Source organism: Brienomyrus brachyistius, chromosome 1, assembly GCF_023856365.1.
Source record: "Brienomyrus brachyistius isolate T26 chromosome 1, BBRACH_0.4, whole genome shotgun sequence".
Classification (NCBI taxonomy): Eukaryota; Metazoa; Chordata; class Actinopteri; order Osteoglossiformes; family Mormyridae; genus Brienomyrus; species Brienomyrus brachyistius.
The window spans coordinates 31,949,833-31,963,423 of NC_064533.1; the positions used below are offsets into that span (position 1 = coordinate 31,949,833).

The 13,591-nt window shown below is 40.0% G+C and overlaps 18 non-coding genes across 18 annotated transcripts; all 18 read right to left on the reverse strand.

Annotated features, from left to right (window-relative positions):
• Positions 1-591: 591 nt before the first annotated feature.
• Positions 592-664, reverse strand: trnak-uuu (transfer RNA lysine (anticodon UUU)). The gene has a single exon. It is a non-coding gene; the product is annotated as a tRNA-Lys (tRNA).
• Positions 665-1,350: 686 nt separating this feature from the next.
• Positions 1,351-1,423, reverse strand: trnak-uuu (transfer RNA lysine (anticodon UUU)). The gene has a single exon. It is a non-coding gene; the product is annotated as a tRNA-Lys (tRNA).
• Positions 1,424-2,109: 686 nt separating this feature from the next.
• Positions 2,110-2,182, reverse strand: trnak-uuu (transfer RNA lysine (anticodon UUU)). Its single transcript has one exon. It is a non-coding gene; the product is annotated as a tRNA-Lys (tRNA).
• Positions 2,183-2,868: 686 nt separating this feature from the next.
• trnak-uuu (transfer RNA lysine (anticodon UUU)) lies at positions 2,869-2,941 on the reverse strand. The gene has a single exon. It is a non-coding gene; the product is annotated as a tRNA-Lys (tRNA).
• Positions 2,942-3,628: 687 nt separating this feature from the next.
• Positions 3,629-3,701, reverse strand: trnak-uuu (transfer RNA lysine (anticodon UUU)). Its single transcript has one exon. It is a non-coding gene; the product is annotated as a tRNA-Lys (tRNA).
• A 687-nt stretch (positions 3,702-4,388) lies between these two features.
• Positions 4,389-4,461, reverse strand: trnak-uuu (transfer RNA lysine (anticodon UUU)). Its single transcript has one exon. It is a non-coding gene; the product is annotated as a tRNA-Lys (tRNA).
• A 687-nt stretch (positions 4,462-5,148) lies between these two features.
• On the reverse strand, positions 5,149-5,221 carry trnak-uuu (transfer RNA lysine (anticodon UUU)). The gene has a single exon. It is a non-coding gene; the product is annotated as a tRNA-Lys (tRNA).
• A 687-nt stretch (positions 5,222-5,908) lies between these two features.
• Positions 5,909-5,981, reverse strand: trnae-uuc (transfer RNA glutamic acid (anticodon UUC)). Its single transcript has one exon. It is a non-coding gene; the product is annotated as a tRNA-Glu (tRNA).
• Positions 5,982-6,668: 687 nt separating this feature from the next.
• trnak-uuu (transfer RNA lysine (anticodon UUU)) lies at positions 6,669-6,741 on the reverse strand. The gene has a single exon. It is a non-coding gene; the product is annotated as a tRNA-Lys (tRNA).
• Positions 6,742-7,428: 687 nt separating this feature from the next.
• trnak-uuu (transfer RNA lysine (anticodon UUU)) lies at positions 7,429-7,501 on the reverse strand. The gene has a single exon. It is a non-coding gene; the product is annotated as a tRNA-Lys (tRNA).
• A 687-nt stretch (positions 7,502-8,188) lies between these two features.
• trnak-uuu (transfer RNA lysine (anticodon UUU)) lies at positions 8,189-8,261 on the reverse strand. Its single transcript has one exon. It is a non-coding gene; the product is annotated as a tRNA-Lys (tRNA).
• Positions 8,262-8,948: 687 nt separating this feature from the next.
• On the reverse strand, positions 8,949-9,021 carry trnak-uuu (transfer RNA lysine (anticodon UUU)). Its single transcript has one exon. It is a non-coding gene; the product is annotated as a tRNA-Lys (tRNA).
• Positions 9,022-9,708: 687 nt separating this feature from the next.
• On the reverse strand, positions 9,709-9,781 carry trnak-uuu (transfer RNA lysine (anticodon UUU)). Its single transcript has one exon. It is a non-coding gene; the product is annotated as a tRNA-Lys (tRNA).
• Positions 9,782-10,468: 687 nt separating this feature from the next.
• On the reverse strand, positions 10,469-10,541 carry trnak-uuu (transfer RNA lysine (anticodon UUU)). Its single transcript has one exon. It is a non-coding gene; the product is annotated as a tRNA-Lys (tRNA).
• A 687-nt stretch (positions 10,542-11,228) lies between these two features.
• Positions 11,229-11,301, reverse strand: trnak-uuu (transfer RNA lysine (anticodon UUU)). The gene has a single exon. It is a non-coding gene; the product is annotated as a tRNA-Lys (tRNA).
• A 687-nt stretch (positions 11,302-11,988) lies between these two features.
• On the reverse strand, positions 11,989-12,061 carry trnak-cuu (transfer RNA lysine (anticodon CUU)). The gene has a single exon. It is a non-coding gene; the product is annotated as a tRNA-Lys (tRNA).
• Positions 12,062-12,748: 687 nt separating this feature from the next.
• Positions 12,749-12,821, reverse strand: trnak-uuu (transfer RNA lysine (anticodon UUU)). The gene has a single exon. It is a non-coding gene; the product is annotated as a tRNA-Lys (tRNA).
• A 687-nt stretch (positions 12,822-13,508) lies between these two features.
• On the reverse strand, positions 13,509-13,581 carry trnak-uuu (transfer RNA lysine (anticodon UUU)). The gene has a single exon. It is a non-coding gene; the product is annotated as a tRNA-Lys (tRNA).
• Between the last annotated feature and the right edge of the window lie 10 nt (positions 13,582-13,591).

Here is a 13,591-nt window from a genome sequence, read left to right on the forward strand (position 1 = left end):
ACTGATAACTGGCATTCTTAAGACTAGGCCGGATTAGAAAATATTGAATGAGAACGAATGCTATTCTAGAAGACAAACAAGACCATGTGCCAAGATCTGATGTCATAACTGATAAAAATATGTCACGTTAGGTACAATGGGATGTGTAACGAGCGAGCGAAAATCAAGTTGAAAAAATGTGGCATTATCCTAACAAGTTATTGGACAGTGTCTTCTCAAAGACAATTATTTTGATGTGCTACTACCATTCAATAGGAATTGCTGTATGGCAGTCTGCTGACATTATCCTACTTGATTAAGGATTTCTAACCAGCACTGGTTAGAAAGGTATTCCAAGGGAGGGCAGGTTTATCCTTTACGTTTTAAACTGATGTACAATTCCGTTCAAAGCCAGAACCACTTCTTATTTAAGAGGAAGAACCGCAATCGACTTAATAAATTTCATGTTTGTGGAAAATACTATCGGTATATATTCAGAACTTGCCAAGCCATCCTGGATGTCACCATGACATGCAGCAAGACTTTGACCTGCTTTTTGAATAATTATAGGAACTCCACAAGATTGACATCCTGGAGAACACTAGGGGACGCTGCCCGAGCAGGGACTTGAACCCTGGACCCTCAGATTAAAAGTCTGATGCTCTACCGACTGAGCTACCCAGGCTTCAGGACATACTGCCATATGTTTGAACTCAACTTCCAGAGGAAACCCACGTCACATCCAAAAACATTGCAACCACCAATGTCGGGACACTTTATAACTGATAACTGGCATTCTTAAGACTAGGCCGGATTAGAAAATATTGAATGAGAACGAATGCTATTCTAGAAGACAAACAAGACCATGTGCCAAGATCTGATGTCATAACTGATAAAAATATGTCACATTAGGTACAATGGGATGTGTAACGAGCGAGCGAAAATCAAGTTGAAAAAATGTGGCATTATCCTAACAAGTTATTGGACAGTGTCTTCTCAAAGACAATTATTTTGATGTGCTACTACCATTCAATAGGAATTGCTGTATGGCAGTCTGCTGACATTATCCTACTTGATTAAGGATTTCTAACCAGCACTGGTTACAAAGGTATTCCAAGGGAGGGCAGGTTTATCTTTACGTTTTAAACTGATGTACAATTCCGTTCAAAGCCAGAACCACATCTTATTTAAGTGGAAGAACCACAATTGACTTAATACATTTCATGTTTGTGGAAAATACTATCGGTATACATTCAAAACTTGCCAAGCCATCCTGGATGTCACCATGACATGCAGCAAGACTTTGACCTGCTTTTTGAATAATTATAGGAACTCCACAAGATTGACATCCTGGAGAACACTAGGGGACGCTGCCCGAACAGGGACTTGAACCCTGGACCCTCAGATTAAAAGTCTGATGCTCTACCGACTGAGCTACCCAGGCTTCAGGACATACTGCCATATGTTTGAACTCAACTTCCAGAGGAAACCCACGTCACATCCAAAAACATTGCAACCACCAATGTCGGGACACTTTATAACTGATAACTGGCATTCTTAAGACTAGGCCGGAATAGAAAATATTGAATGAGAAGGAATGCTATTCTAGAAGACAAACAAGACCATGTGCCAAGATCTGATGTCATAACTGATAAAAATATGTCACGTTAGGTACAATGGGATGTGTAACGAGCGAGCGAAAATCAAGTTGAAAAAATGTGGCATTATCCTAACAAGTTATTGGACAGTGTCTTCTCAAAGACAATTATTTTGATGTGCTACTACCATTCAATAGGAATTGCTGTATGGCAGTCTGCTGACATTATCCTACTTGATTAAGGATTTCTAACCAGCACTGGTTACAAAGGTATTCCAAGGGAGGGCAGGTTTATCTTTACGTTTTAAACTGATGTACAATTCCGTTCAAAGCCAGAACCACATCTTATTTAAGTGGAAGAACCACAATTGACTTAATACGTTTCATGTTTGTGGAAAATACTATCGGTATACATTCAAAACTTGCCAAGCCATCCTGGATGTCACCATGACATGCAGCAAGACTTTGACCTGCTTTTTGAATAATTAAAGGAACTCCACAAGATTGACATCCTGGAGAACACTAGGGGACGCAGCCCGAACAGGGACTTGAACCCTGGACCCTCAGATTAAAAGTCTGATGCTCTACCGACTGAGCTACCCAGGCTTCAGGACATACTGCCATATGTTTGAACTCAATTTCCAGAGGAAACCCACGTCACATCCAAAAACATTGCAACCACCAATGTCGGGACACTTTATAACTGATAACTGGCATTCTTAAGACTGGGCCGGAATAGAAAATATTGAATGAGAAGGAATGCTATTCTAGAAGACAAACAAGACCATGTGCCAAGATCTGCTGTCATAACTGATAAAAATACGTCACGTTAGGTACAATGGGATGTGTAACGAGCGAGCGAAAATTAAGTTGAAAAAATGTGGCATTATCCTAACAAGTTATTGGACAGTGTCTTCTCAAAGACAATTATTTTGATGTGCTACTACCATTCAATAGGAATTCCTGTATGGCATTCTGCTGACATTATCCTACTTGATTAAGGATTTCTAACCAGCACTGGTTACAAAGGTATTCCAAGGGAGGGCAGGTTTATCGTTACGTTTTAAACTGATGTACAATTCCGTTCAAAGCCAGAACCACTTCTTATTTAAGTGGAAGAACCACAATTGACTTAATACATTTCATGTTTGTGGAAAATACTATCGGTATACATTCAAAACTTGCCAAGCCATCATCGATGTCACCATGACATGCAGCAAGACTTTGACCTGCTTTTTGAATAATTATAGGAACTCCACAAGATTGACATCCTGGAGAACACTAGGGGACGCTGCCCGAACAGGGACTTGAACCCTGGACCCTCAGATTAAAAGTCTGATGCTCTACCGACTGAGCTACCCAGGCTTCAGAAAATACTACCATATGTTTGAACTCAACTTCCAGAGGAAACCCACGTCACATCCAAAAACATTGCAACCACCAATGTCGGGACACTTTATAACTGATAACTGGCATTCTTAAGACTGGGCCGGATTAGAAAATATTGAATGAGAACGAATGCTGTTCTAGAAGACAAACAAGACCATGTGCCAAGATCTGATGTCATAACTGATAAAAATATGTCACGTTAGGTACAATGGGATGTGTAACGAGCGAGCGAAAATCAAGTTGAAAAAAAGTGTCATTATCCTAACAGGTTATTGGACAGTGTCTTCTCAAAGACAATTATTTTGATGTGCTACTACCATTCAATAGGAATTGCTGTATGGCAGTCTGCTGACATTATCCTACTTGATTAAGGATTTCTAACCAGCACTGGTTAGTAAGGTATTCCAAGGGAGGGCAGGTTTATCCTTTACGTTTTAAACTGATGTACAATTCGGTTCTAAGCCAGAACCCCATCTTATTTAAGTGGAAGAACCACAATTGACTTAATACATTTCATGTTTGTGGAAAATACTATCGGCATACATTCAAAACTTGCCAAGCCATCCTGGATGTCACCATGACATGCAGCAAGACTTTGACCTGCTTTTTGAATAATTAAAAGAACTCCACAAGAATGACATCCTGGAGAACACTAGGGGACACTGCCCGAACAGGGACTTGAACCCTGGACCCTCAGATTAAAAGTCTGATGCTCTACCGACTGAGCTACCCAGGCTTCAGAAAATACTGCCATATGTTTGAACTCAACTTCCAGAGGAAACCCACGTCACATCCAAAAACATTGCAACCACCAATGTCGGGACACTTTATAACTGATAACTGGCATTCTTAAGACTGGGCCGGATTAGAAAATATTGCATGAGAACGAATGCTATTCTAGAAGACAAACAAGACCATGTGCCAAGATCTGATGTCACAACTGTTAAAAATATGTCACTTCAGGTACAATGGGATGTGTAACGAGCGAGCGAAAATCAAGTTGAAAAAATGTGGCATTATCCTAACAAGTTATTGGACAGTGTCTTCTCAAAGACAATTATTTTGATGTGCTACTACCATTCAATAGGAATTGCTGTATGGCAGTCTGCTGACATTATCCTACTTGATTAAGGATTTATAACCAGCACTGGTTAGAAAGGTATTCCAAGGGAGGGCAGGTTTATCCTTTACGTTTTAAACTGATGTACAATTCCGTTCAAAGCCAGAACCACATCTTATTTAAGTGGAAAAACCACAATTGACTTAATACATTTCATGTTTGTGGAAAATACTATCGGTATATATTCAGAACTTGCCAAGCCATCCTGGATGTCACCATGACATGCAGCAAGACTTTGACCTGCTTTTTGAATAATTAGAAGAACTCCACAAGATTGACATCCTGGAGAACACTAGGGCACGCTGCCCGAACAGGGACTTGAACCCTGGACCCTCAGATTAAAAGTCTGATGCTCTACCGACTGAGCTACCCAGGCTTCAGGAAATACTGCCATATGTTTGAACTCAACTTCCAGAGGATACCCACGTCACATCCAAAAACATTGCAACCACCAATGTCGGGACACTTTATAACTGATAACTGGCATTCTTAAGACTGGGCCGGATTAGAAAATATTGAATGAGAACGAATGCTATTCTAGAAGACAAACAAGACCATGTGCCAAGATCTGATGTCATAACTGATAAAAATATGTCACGTTAGGTACAATGGGATGTGTAACGAGCGAGCGAGAATCAAGTTGAAAAAATGTGGCATTATCCTAACAAGTTATTGGACAGTGTCTTCTCAAAGACAATTATTTTGATGTGCTACTACCATTCAATAGGAATTGCTGTATGGCAGTCTGCTGACATTATCCTACTTGATTAAGGATTTCTAACCAGCACTGGTTAGAAAGGTATTCCAAGGGAGGGCAGGTTTATCCTTTACGTTTTAAACTGATGTACAATTCGGTTCTAAGCCAGAACCACATCTTATTTAAGAGCAAGAAACACACTTGATTCAATACATTTCATGTTTGTGGAAAATACTATCGGTATACATTCAAAACTTGCCAAGCCATCCTGGATGTCACCATGACATGCAGCAAGACTTTGACCTGCTTTTTGAATAATTAAAGGAATTCCACAAGCTTGACATCTTGGAGAACACTAGGGGACGCTGCCCGAACAGGGACTAGAACCCTGGACCCTCAGATTAAAAGTCTGATGCTCTACCGACTGAGCTACCCAGGCTTCAGGAAATACTTCCATATGTTTGAACTCAACTTCCAGAGGAAACCCACATCACATCCAAAAACATTGCAACCACCAATGTCGGGACACTTTATAACTGATAACTGGCATTCTTAAGACTGGGCCGGATTAGAAAATATTGAATGAGAACGAATGCTATTCTAGAAGACAAACAAGACCATGTGCCAAGATCTGATGTCATAACTGATGAAAATACGTCACGTTAGGTACAATGGGATGTGTAACGAGCGAGCGAAAATCAAGTTGAAAAAAAGTGGCATTATCCTAACAAGTTATTGGACAGTGTCTTCTCAAAGACAATTATTTTGATGTGCTACTACCATTCAAATGGAATTGCTGTATGGCAGTCTGCTGACATTATCCTACTTGATTAAGGATTTCTAACCAGCACTGGTTAGAAAGGTATTCCAAGGGAGGGCAGGTTTATCCTTTACGTTTTAAACTGATGTACAATTCCTTTCAAAGTCAGAACCACATCTTATTTAAGTGGAAGAACCACAATTGACTTAATACATTTCATGTTTGTGGAAAATACTATCGGTATACATTCAAAACTTGCCAAGCCATCCTGGATGTCACCATGACATGCAGCAAGACTTTGACCTGCTTGTTGAATAATTAAAAGAACTCCACAAGCTTGACATCCTGGAGAACACTAGGGGACGCTGCCCAAACTGGGACTTGAACCCTGGACCCTCAGATTGAAAGTCTGATGCTCTACCGACTGAGCTACCCAGGCTTCAGGAAATACTGCCATATGTTTGAACTCAACTTCCAGAGGAAACCCACATCACATCCAAAAACATTGCAACCACCAATGTCGGGACACTTTATAACTGATAACTGGCATTCTTAAGACTGGGCCGGATTAGAAAATATTGCATGAGAACGAATGCTATTCTAGAAGACAAACAAGACCAAGTGCCAAGATCTGATGTCATAACTGATAAAAATATGTCACATTAGGTACAATGGGATGTGTAACGAGCGAGCGAAAATCAAGTTGAAAAAATGTGGCATTATCCTAACAAGTTATTGGACAGTGTCTTCTCAAAGACAATTATTTTGATGTGCTACTACCATTCAATAGGAATTGCTGTATGGCAGTCTGCTGACATTATCCTACTTGATTAAGGATTTCTAACCAGCACTGGTTAGAAAGGTATTCCAAGGGAGGGCAGGTTTATCCTTTACGTTTTAAACTGATGTACAATTCCGTTCAAAGCCAGAACCACATCTTATTTAAGTGGAAGAACCACAATTGACTTAATACATTTCATGTTTGTGGAAAATACTATCGGTATACATTCAAAACTTGCCAAGCCATCCTGGATGTCACCATGACATGCAGCAAGACTTTGACCTGCTTTTTGAATAATTAAAAGAACTCCACAAGATTGACATCCTGGAGAACACTAGGGGACGCTGCCCGAACAGGGACTTGAACCCTGGACCCTCAGATTAAAAGTCTGATGCTCTACCGACTGAGCTACCCAGGCTTCAGGAAATACTACCATATGTTTGAACTCAACTTCCAAAGGAAACCCACGTCACATCCAAAAACATTGTAACCACCAATGTCGGGAAACTTTATAACTGATAACTGGAATTCTTAAGACTAGGCCGGATTAGAAAATATTGAATGAGAACGAATGCTATTCTAGAAGACAAACAAGACCATGTGCCAAGATCTGATGTCATAACTGATAAAAATACGTCACGTTAGGTACAATGGGATGTGTAACGAGCGAGCGAAAATCAAGTTGAAAAAAAGTGGCATTATCCTAACAAGTTATTGGACAGTGTCTTCTCAAAGACAATTATTTTGATGTGCTACTACCATTCAATAGGAATTGCTGTATGGCAGTCTGCTGACATTATCCTACTTGATTAAGGATTTCTAACCAGCACTGCTTAGAAAGGTATTCCAAGGGAGGGCAGGTTTGTCCTTTACGTTTCAAACTGATGTACAATTCCATTCAAAGATAGAACCACAGCTTATTTAAGAGCAAGAAACACACTTGATTCAATACATTTCATGTTTGTGGAAAATACTATCGGTATATATTCAGAACTTGCCAAGCCATCCTGGATGTCACCATGACATGCAGCAAGACTTTGACCTGCTTGTTGAATAATTAAAAGAACTCCACAAGATTGACATCCTGGAGAACACTAGTGAACACTGCCTGAACAGGGACTTGAACCCTGGACCCTCAGATTAAAAGTCTGATGCTCTACCGACTGAGCTACCCAGGCTTCAGGAAATTCTGCCATATGTTTGAACTCAACTTCCAGAAGAAACCCACGTCACATCCAAAAACATTGTAACCACCAATGTCGGGACACTTTTTAACTGATAACTGGCATTCTTAAGACTAGGCCGGATTAGAAAATATTGAATGAGAACGAATGCTATTCTAGAAGACAAACAAGACCATGTGCCAAGATCTGATGTCATAACTGATAAAAATAGGTCACGTTAGGTACAATGGGATGTGTAACGAGCGAGCGAAAATCAAGTTGAAAAAAAGTGGCATTATCCTAACAAGTTATTGGACAGTGTCTTCTCAAAGACAATTATTTTGATGTGCTACTACCATTCAATAGGAATTGCTGTATGGCAGTCTGCTGACATTATCCTACTTGATTAAGGATTTCTAACCAGCACTGGTTAGAAAGGTATTCCAAGGGAGGGCAGGTTTATCCTTTACGTTTTAAACTGATGTACAATTCCGTTCAAAGCCAGAACCACATCTTATTTAAGTGGAAGAACCACAATTGACTTAATACATTTCATGTTTGTGGAAAATACTATCGGTATACATTCAAAACTTGCCAAGCCATCCTGGATGTCACCATGACATGCAGCAAGACTTTGACCTGCTTTTTGAATAATTAAAAGAACTCCACAAGATTGACATCCTGGAGAACACTAGGGGACGCTGCCCGAACAGGGACTTGAACCCTGGACCCTCAGATTAAAAGTCTGATGCTCTACCGACTGAGCTACCCAGGCTTCAGGAAATACTACCATATGTTTGAACTCAACTTCCAGAGGAAACCCACGTCACATCCAAAAACATTGTAACCACCAATGTCGGGACACTTTATAACTGATAACTGGCATTCTTAAGACTGGGCCGGATTAGAAAATATTGCATGAGAACGAATGCTATTCTAGAAGACAAACAAGACCATGTGCCAAGATCTGATGTCATAACTGATAAAAATATGTCACATTAGGTACAATGGGATGTGTAACGAGCGAACGAAAATCAAGTTGAAAAAATGTGGCATCATCCTAACAAGTTATTGGACAGTGTCTTCTCAAAGACATTTATTTTGATGTGCTACTACCATTCAATAGGAATTGCTGTATGGCAGTCTGCTGACATTATCCTACTTGATTAAGGATTTCTAACCAGCACTGGTTAGAAAGGTATTCCAAGGGAGGGCAGGTTTATCCTTTACGTTTTAAACTGATGTACAATTCCGTTCAAAGCCAGAACCACATCTTATTTAAGTGGAAGAACCACAATTGACTTAATACATTTCATGTTTCTGGAAAATACTATCGGTATACATTCAAAACTTGCCAAGCCATCCTGGATGTCACCATGACATGCAGCAAGACTTTGACCTGCTTGTTGAATAATTAAAAGAACTCCACAAGATTGACATCCTGGAGAACACTAGGGGACGCTGCCCGAACAGGGACTTGAACCCTGGACCCTCAGATTAAAAGTCTGATGCTCTACCGACTGAGCTACCCAGGCTTCAGGGAATACTGCCATATGTTTGAACTCAACTTCCAGAGGAAACCCACATCACTTCCAAAAACATTGCAACCACCAATGTCGGGACACTTTATAACTGATAACTGGCATTCTTAAGACTGGGCCGGATTAGAAAATATTGAATGAGAACGAATGCTATTCTAGAAGACAAACAAGACCATGTGCCAAGATCTGATGTCATAACTGATAAAAATATGTCACGTTAGGTACAATGGGATGTGTAACGAGCGAGCGAAAATCAAGTTGAAAAAATGTGGCATTATTCTAACAAGTTATTGGACAGTGTCTTCTCAAAGACAATTATTTTGATGTGCTACTACCATTCAATAGGAATTGCTGTATGGCAGTCTGCTGACATTATCCTACTTGATTAAGGATTTCTAACCAGCACTGGTTAGAAAGGTATTCCAAGGGAGGGCAGGTTTATCCTTTACGTTTTAAACTGATGTACAATTCCGTTCAAAGCCAGAACCACATCTTATTTAAGTGGAAGAACCACAATTGACTTAATACATTTCATGTTTCTGGAAAATACTATCGGTATACATTCAAAACTTGCCAAGCCATCCTGGATGTCACCATGACATGCAGCAAGACTTTGACCTGCTTGTTGAATAATTAAAAGAACTCCACAAGATTGATATTCTGGAGAACACTAGAGGACACTGCCTGAACAGGGACTTGAACCCTGGACCCTCAGATTAAAAGTCTGATGCTCTACCGACTGAGCTACTCAGGCTTCAGGAAATTCTGCCATATGTTTGAACTCAACTTCCAGAAGAAACCCACGTCACATCCAAAAACATTGTAACCACCAATGTCGGGACACTTTTTAACTGATAACTGGCATTCTTAAGACTAGGCCGGATTAGAAAATATTGAATGAGAACGAATGCTATTCTAGAAGACAAACAAGACCATGTGCCAAGATCTGATGTCATAACTGATAAAAATACGTCACCTTAGGTACAATGGGATGTGTAACGAGCGAGCGAAAATCAATTTGAAAAAAAGTGGCATTATCCTAACAAGTTATTGGACAGTGTCTTCTCAAAGACAATTATTTTGATGTGCTACTACCATTCAATAGGAATTGCTGTATGGCAGTCTGCTGACATTATCCTACTTGATTAAGGATTTCTAACCAGCACTGGTTAGAAAGGTATTCTAAGGGAGGGCAGGTTTATCCTTTACGTTTTAAACTGATGTACAATTCCGTTCAAAGCCAGAACCACATCTTATTTAAGTGGAAGAACCACAATTGACTTAATACATTTCATGTTTCTGGAAAATACTATCGGTATACATTCAAAACTTGCCAAGCCATCCTGGATGTCACCATGACATGCAGCAAGACTTTGACCTGCTTTTTGAATAATTAAAGGAACTCCACAGGATTGACATCCTGGAGAACACTAGTGGACACTGCCTGAACAGGGACTTGAACCCTGGACCCTCAGATTAAAAGTCTGATGCTCTACCGACTGAGCTACCCAGGCTTCAGGAAATTCTGCCATATGTTTGAACTCAACTTCCAGAAGAAACCCACGTCACATCCAAAAACATTGTAACCACCAATGTCGGGACACTTTTTAACTGATAACTGGCATTCTTAAGACTAGGCCGGATTAGAAAATATTGAATGAGAACGAATGCTATTCTAGAAGACAAACAAGACCATGTGCCAAGATCTGATGTCATAACTGATAAAAATACGTCACGTTAGGTACAATGGGATGTGTAACGAGCGAGCGAAAATCAAGTTGAAAAAAAGTGGCATTATCCTAACAAGTTATTGGACAGTGTCTTCTCAAAGACAATTATTTTGATGTGCTACTACCATTCAATAGGAATTGCTGTATGGCAGTCTGCTGACATTATCCTACTTGATTAAGGATTTCTAACCAGCACTGGTTAGAAAGGTATTCCAAGGGAGGGCAGGTTTATCCTTTACGTTTTAAACTGATGTACAATTCCGTTCAAAGCCAGAACCACATCTTATTTAAGTGGAAGAACCACAATTGACTTAATACATTTCATGTTTCTGGAAAATACTATCGGTATACATTCAAAACTTGCCAAGCCATCCTGGATGTCACCATGACATGCAGCAAGACTTTGACCTGCTTGTTGAATAATTAAAAGAACTCCACAAGATTGACATCCTGGAGAACACTAGGGGACGCTGCCCGAACAGGGACTTGAACCCTGGACCCTCAGATTAAAAGTCTGATGCTCTACCGACTGAGCTACCCAGGCTTCAGGACATACTGCCATATGTTTGAACTCAACTTCCAGAGGAAACCCACGTCACATCCAAAAACATTACAACCACCAATGTCGGGACACTTTATAACTGATAACTGGAATTCTTAAGACTAGGCCGGATTAGAAAATATTGAATGAGAACGAATGCTATTCTAGAAGACAAACAAGACCATGTGCCAAGATCTGATGTCATAACTGATAAAAATACGTCACGTTAGGTACAATGGGATGTGTAACGAGCGAGCGAAAATCAAGTTGAAAAAAAGTGGCATTATCCTAACAAGTTATTGGACAGTGTCTTCTCAAAGACAATTATTTTGATGTGCTACTACCATTCAATAGGAATTGCTGTATGGCAGTCTGCTGACATTATCCTACTTGATTAAGGATTTCTAACCAGCACTGGTTAGAAAGGTATTCCAAGGGAGGGCAGGTTTGTCCTTTACGTTTCAAACTGATGTACAATTCCATTCAAAGACAGAACCACAGCTTATTTAAGAGCAAGAAACACACTTGATTCAATACATTTCATGTTTGTGGAAAATACTATCGGTATACATTCAAAACTTGCCAAGCCATCCTGGATGTCACCATGACATGCAGTAAGACTTTGACCTGCTTTTTGAATAATTAAAGGAACTCCGCAAGCTTGACATCTTGGAGAACACTAGGGGACGCTGCCCGAACAGGGACTTGAACCCTGGACCCTCAGATTAAGAGTCTGATGCTCTACCGACTGAGCTACCCAGGCTTCAGGAAATACTTTCATATGTTTGAACTCAACTTCCAGAGGAAACCCACATCACATCCAAAAACATTGCAACCACCAATGTCGGGACACTTTATAACTGATAACTGGCATTCTTAAGACTGGGCCGGATTAGAAAATATTGCATGAGAACGAATGCTATTCTAGAAGACAAACAAGACCATGTGCCAAGATCTGATGTCATAACTGATAAAAATATGTCACATTAGGTACAATGGGATGTGTAACGAGCGAGCGAAAATCAAGTTGAAAAAAAGTGGCATTATCCTAACAAGTTATTGGACAGTGTCTTCTCAAAGACAATTATTTTGATGTGCTACTACCATTCAATAGGAATTGCTGTATGGCAGTCTGCTGACATTATCCTACTTGATTAAGGATTTCTAACCAGCACTGGTTAGAAAGGTATTCCAAGGGAGGGCAGGTTTATCCTTTACGTTTTAAACTGATGTACAATTCCGTTCAAAGCCAGAACCACATCTTATTTAAGTGGAAGAACCACAATTGACTTAATACATTTCATGTTTCTGGAAAATACTATCGGTATACATTCAAAACTTGCCAAGCCATCCTGGATGTCACCATGACATGCAGCAAGACTTTGACCTGCTTGTTGAATAATTAAAAGAACTCCACAAGATTGATATCCTGGAGAACACTAGAGGACACTGCCTGAACAGGGACTTGAACCCTGGACCCTCAGATTAAAAGTCTGATGCTCTACCGACTGAGCTACCCAGGCTTCAGGAAATTCTGCCATATGTTTGAACTCAACTTCCAGAAGAAACCCACGTCACATCCAAAAACATTGTAACCACCAATGTCGGGACACTTTTTAACTGATAACTGGCATTCTTAAGACTAGGCCGGATTAGAAAATATTGAATGAGAACGAATGCTATTCTAGAAGACAAACAAGACCATGTGCCAAGATCTGATGTCATAACTGATAAAAATACGTCACCTTAGGTACAATGGGATGTGTAACGAGCGAGCGAAAATCAATTTGAAAAAAAGTGGCATTATCCTAACAAGTTATTGGACAGTGTCTTCTCAAAGACAATTATTTTGATGTGCTACTACCATTCAATAAGAATTGCTGTATGGCAGTCTGCTGACATTATCCTACTTGATTAAGGATTTCTAACCAGCACTGGTTAGAAAGGTATTCTAAGGGAGGGCAGGTTTATCCTTTACGTTTTAAACTGATGTACAATTCCGTTCAAAGCCAGAACCACATCTTATTTAAGTGGAAGAACCACAATTGACTTAATACATTTCATGTTTCTGGAAAATACTATCGGTATACATTCAAAACTTGCCAAGCCATCCTGGATGTCACCATGACATGCAGCAAGACTTTGACCTGCTTTTTGAATAATTAAAGGAACTCCACAGGATTGACATCCTGGAGAACACTAGTGGACACTGCCTGAACAGGGACTTGAACCCTGGACCCTCAGATTAAAAGTCTGATGCTCTACCGACTGAGCTACCCAGGCTTCAGGAAAT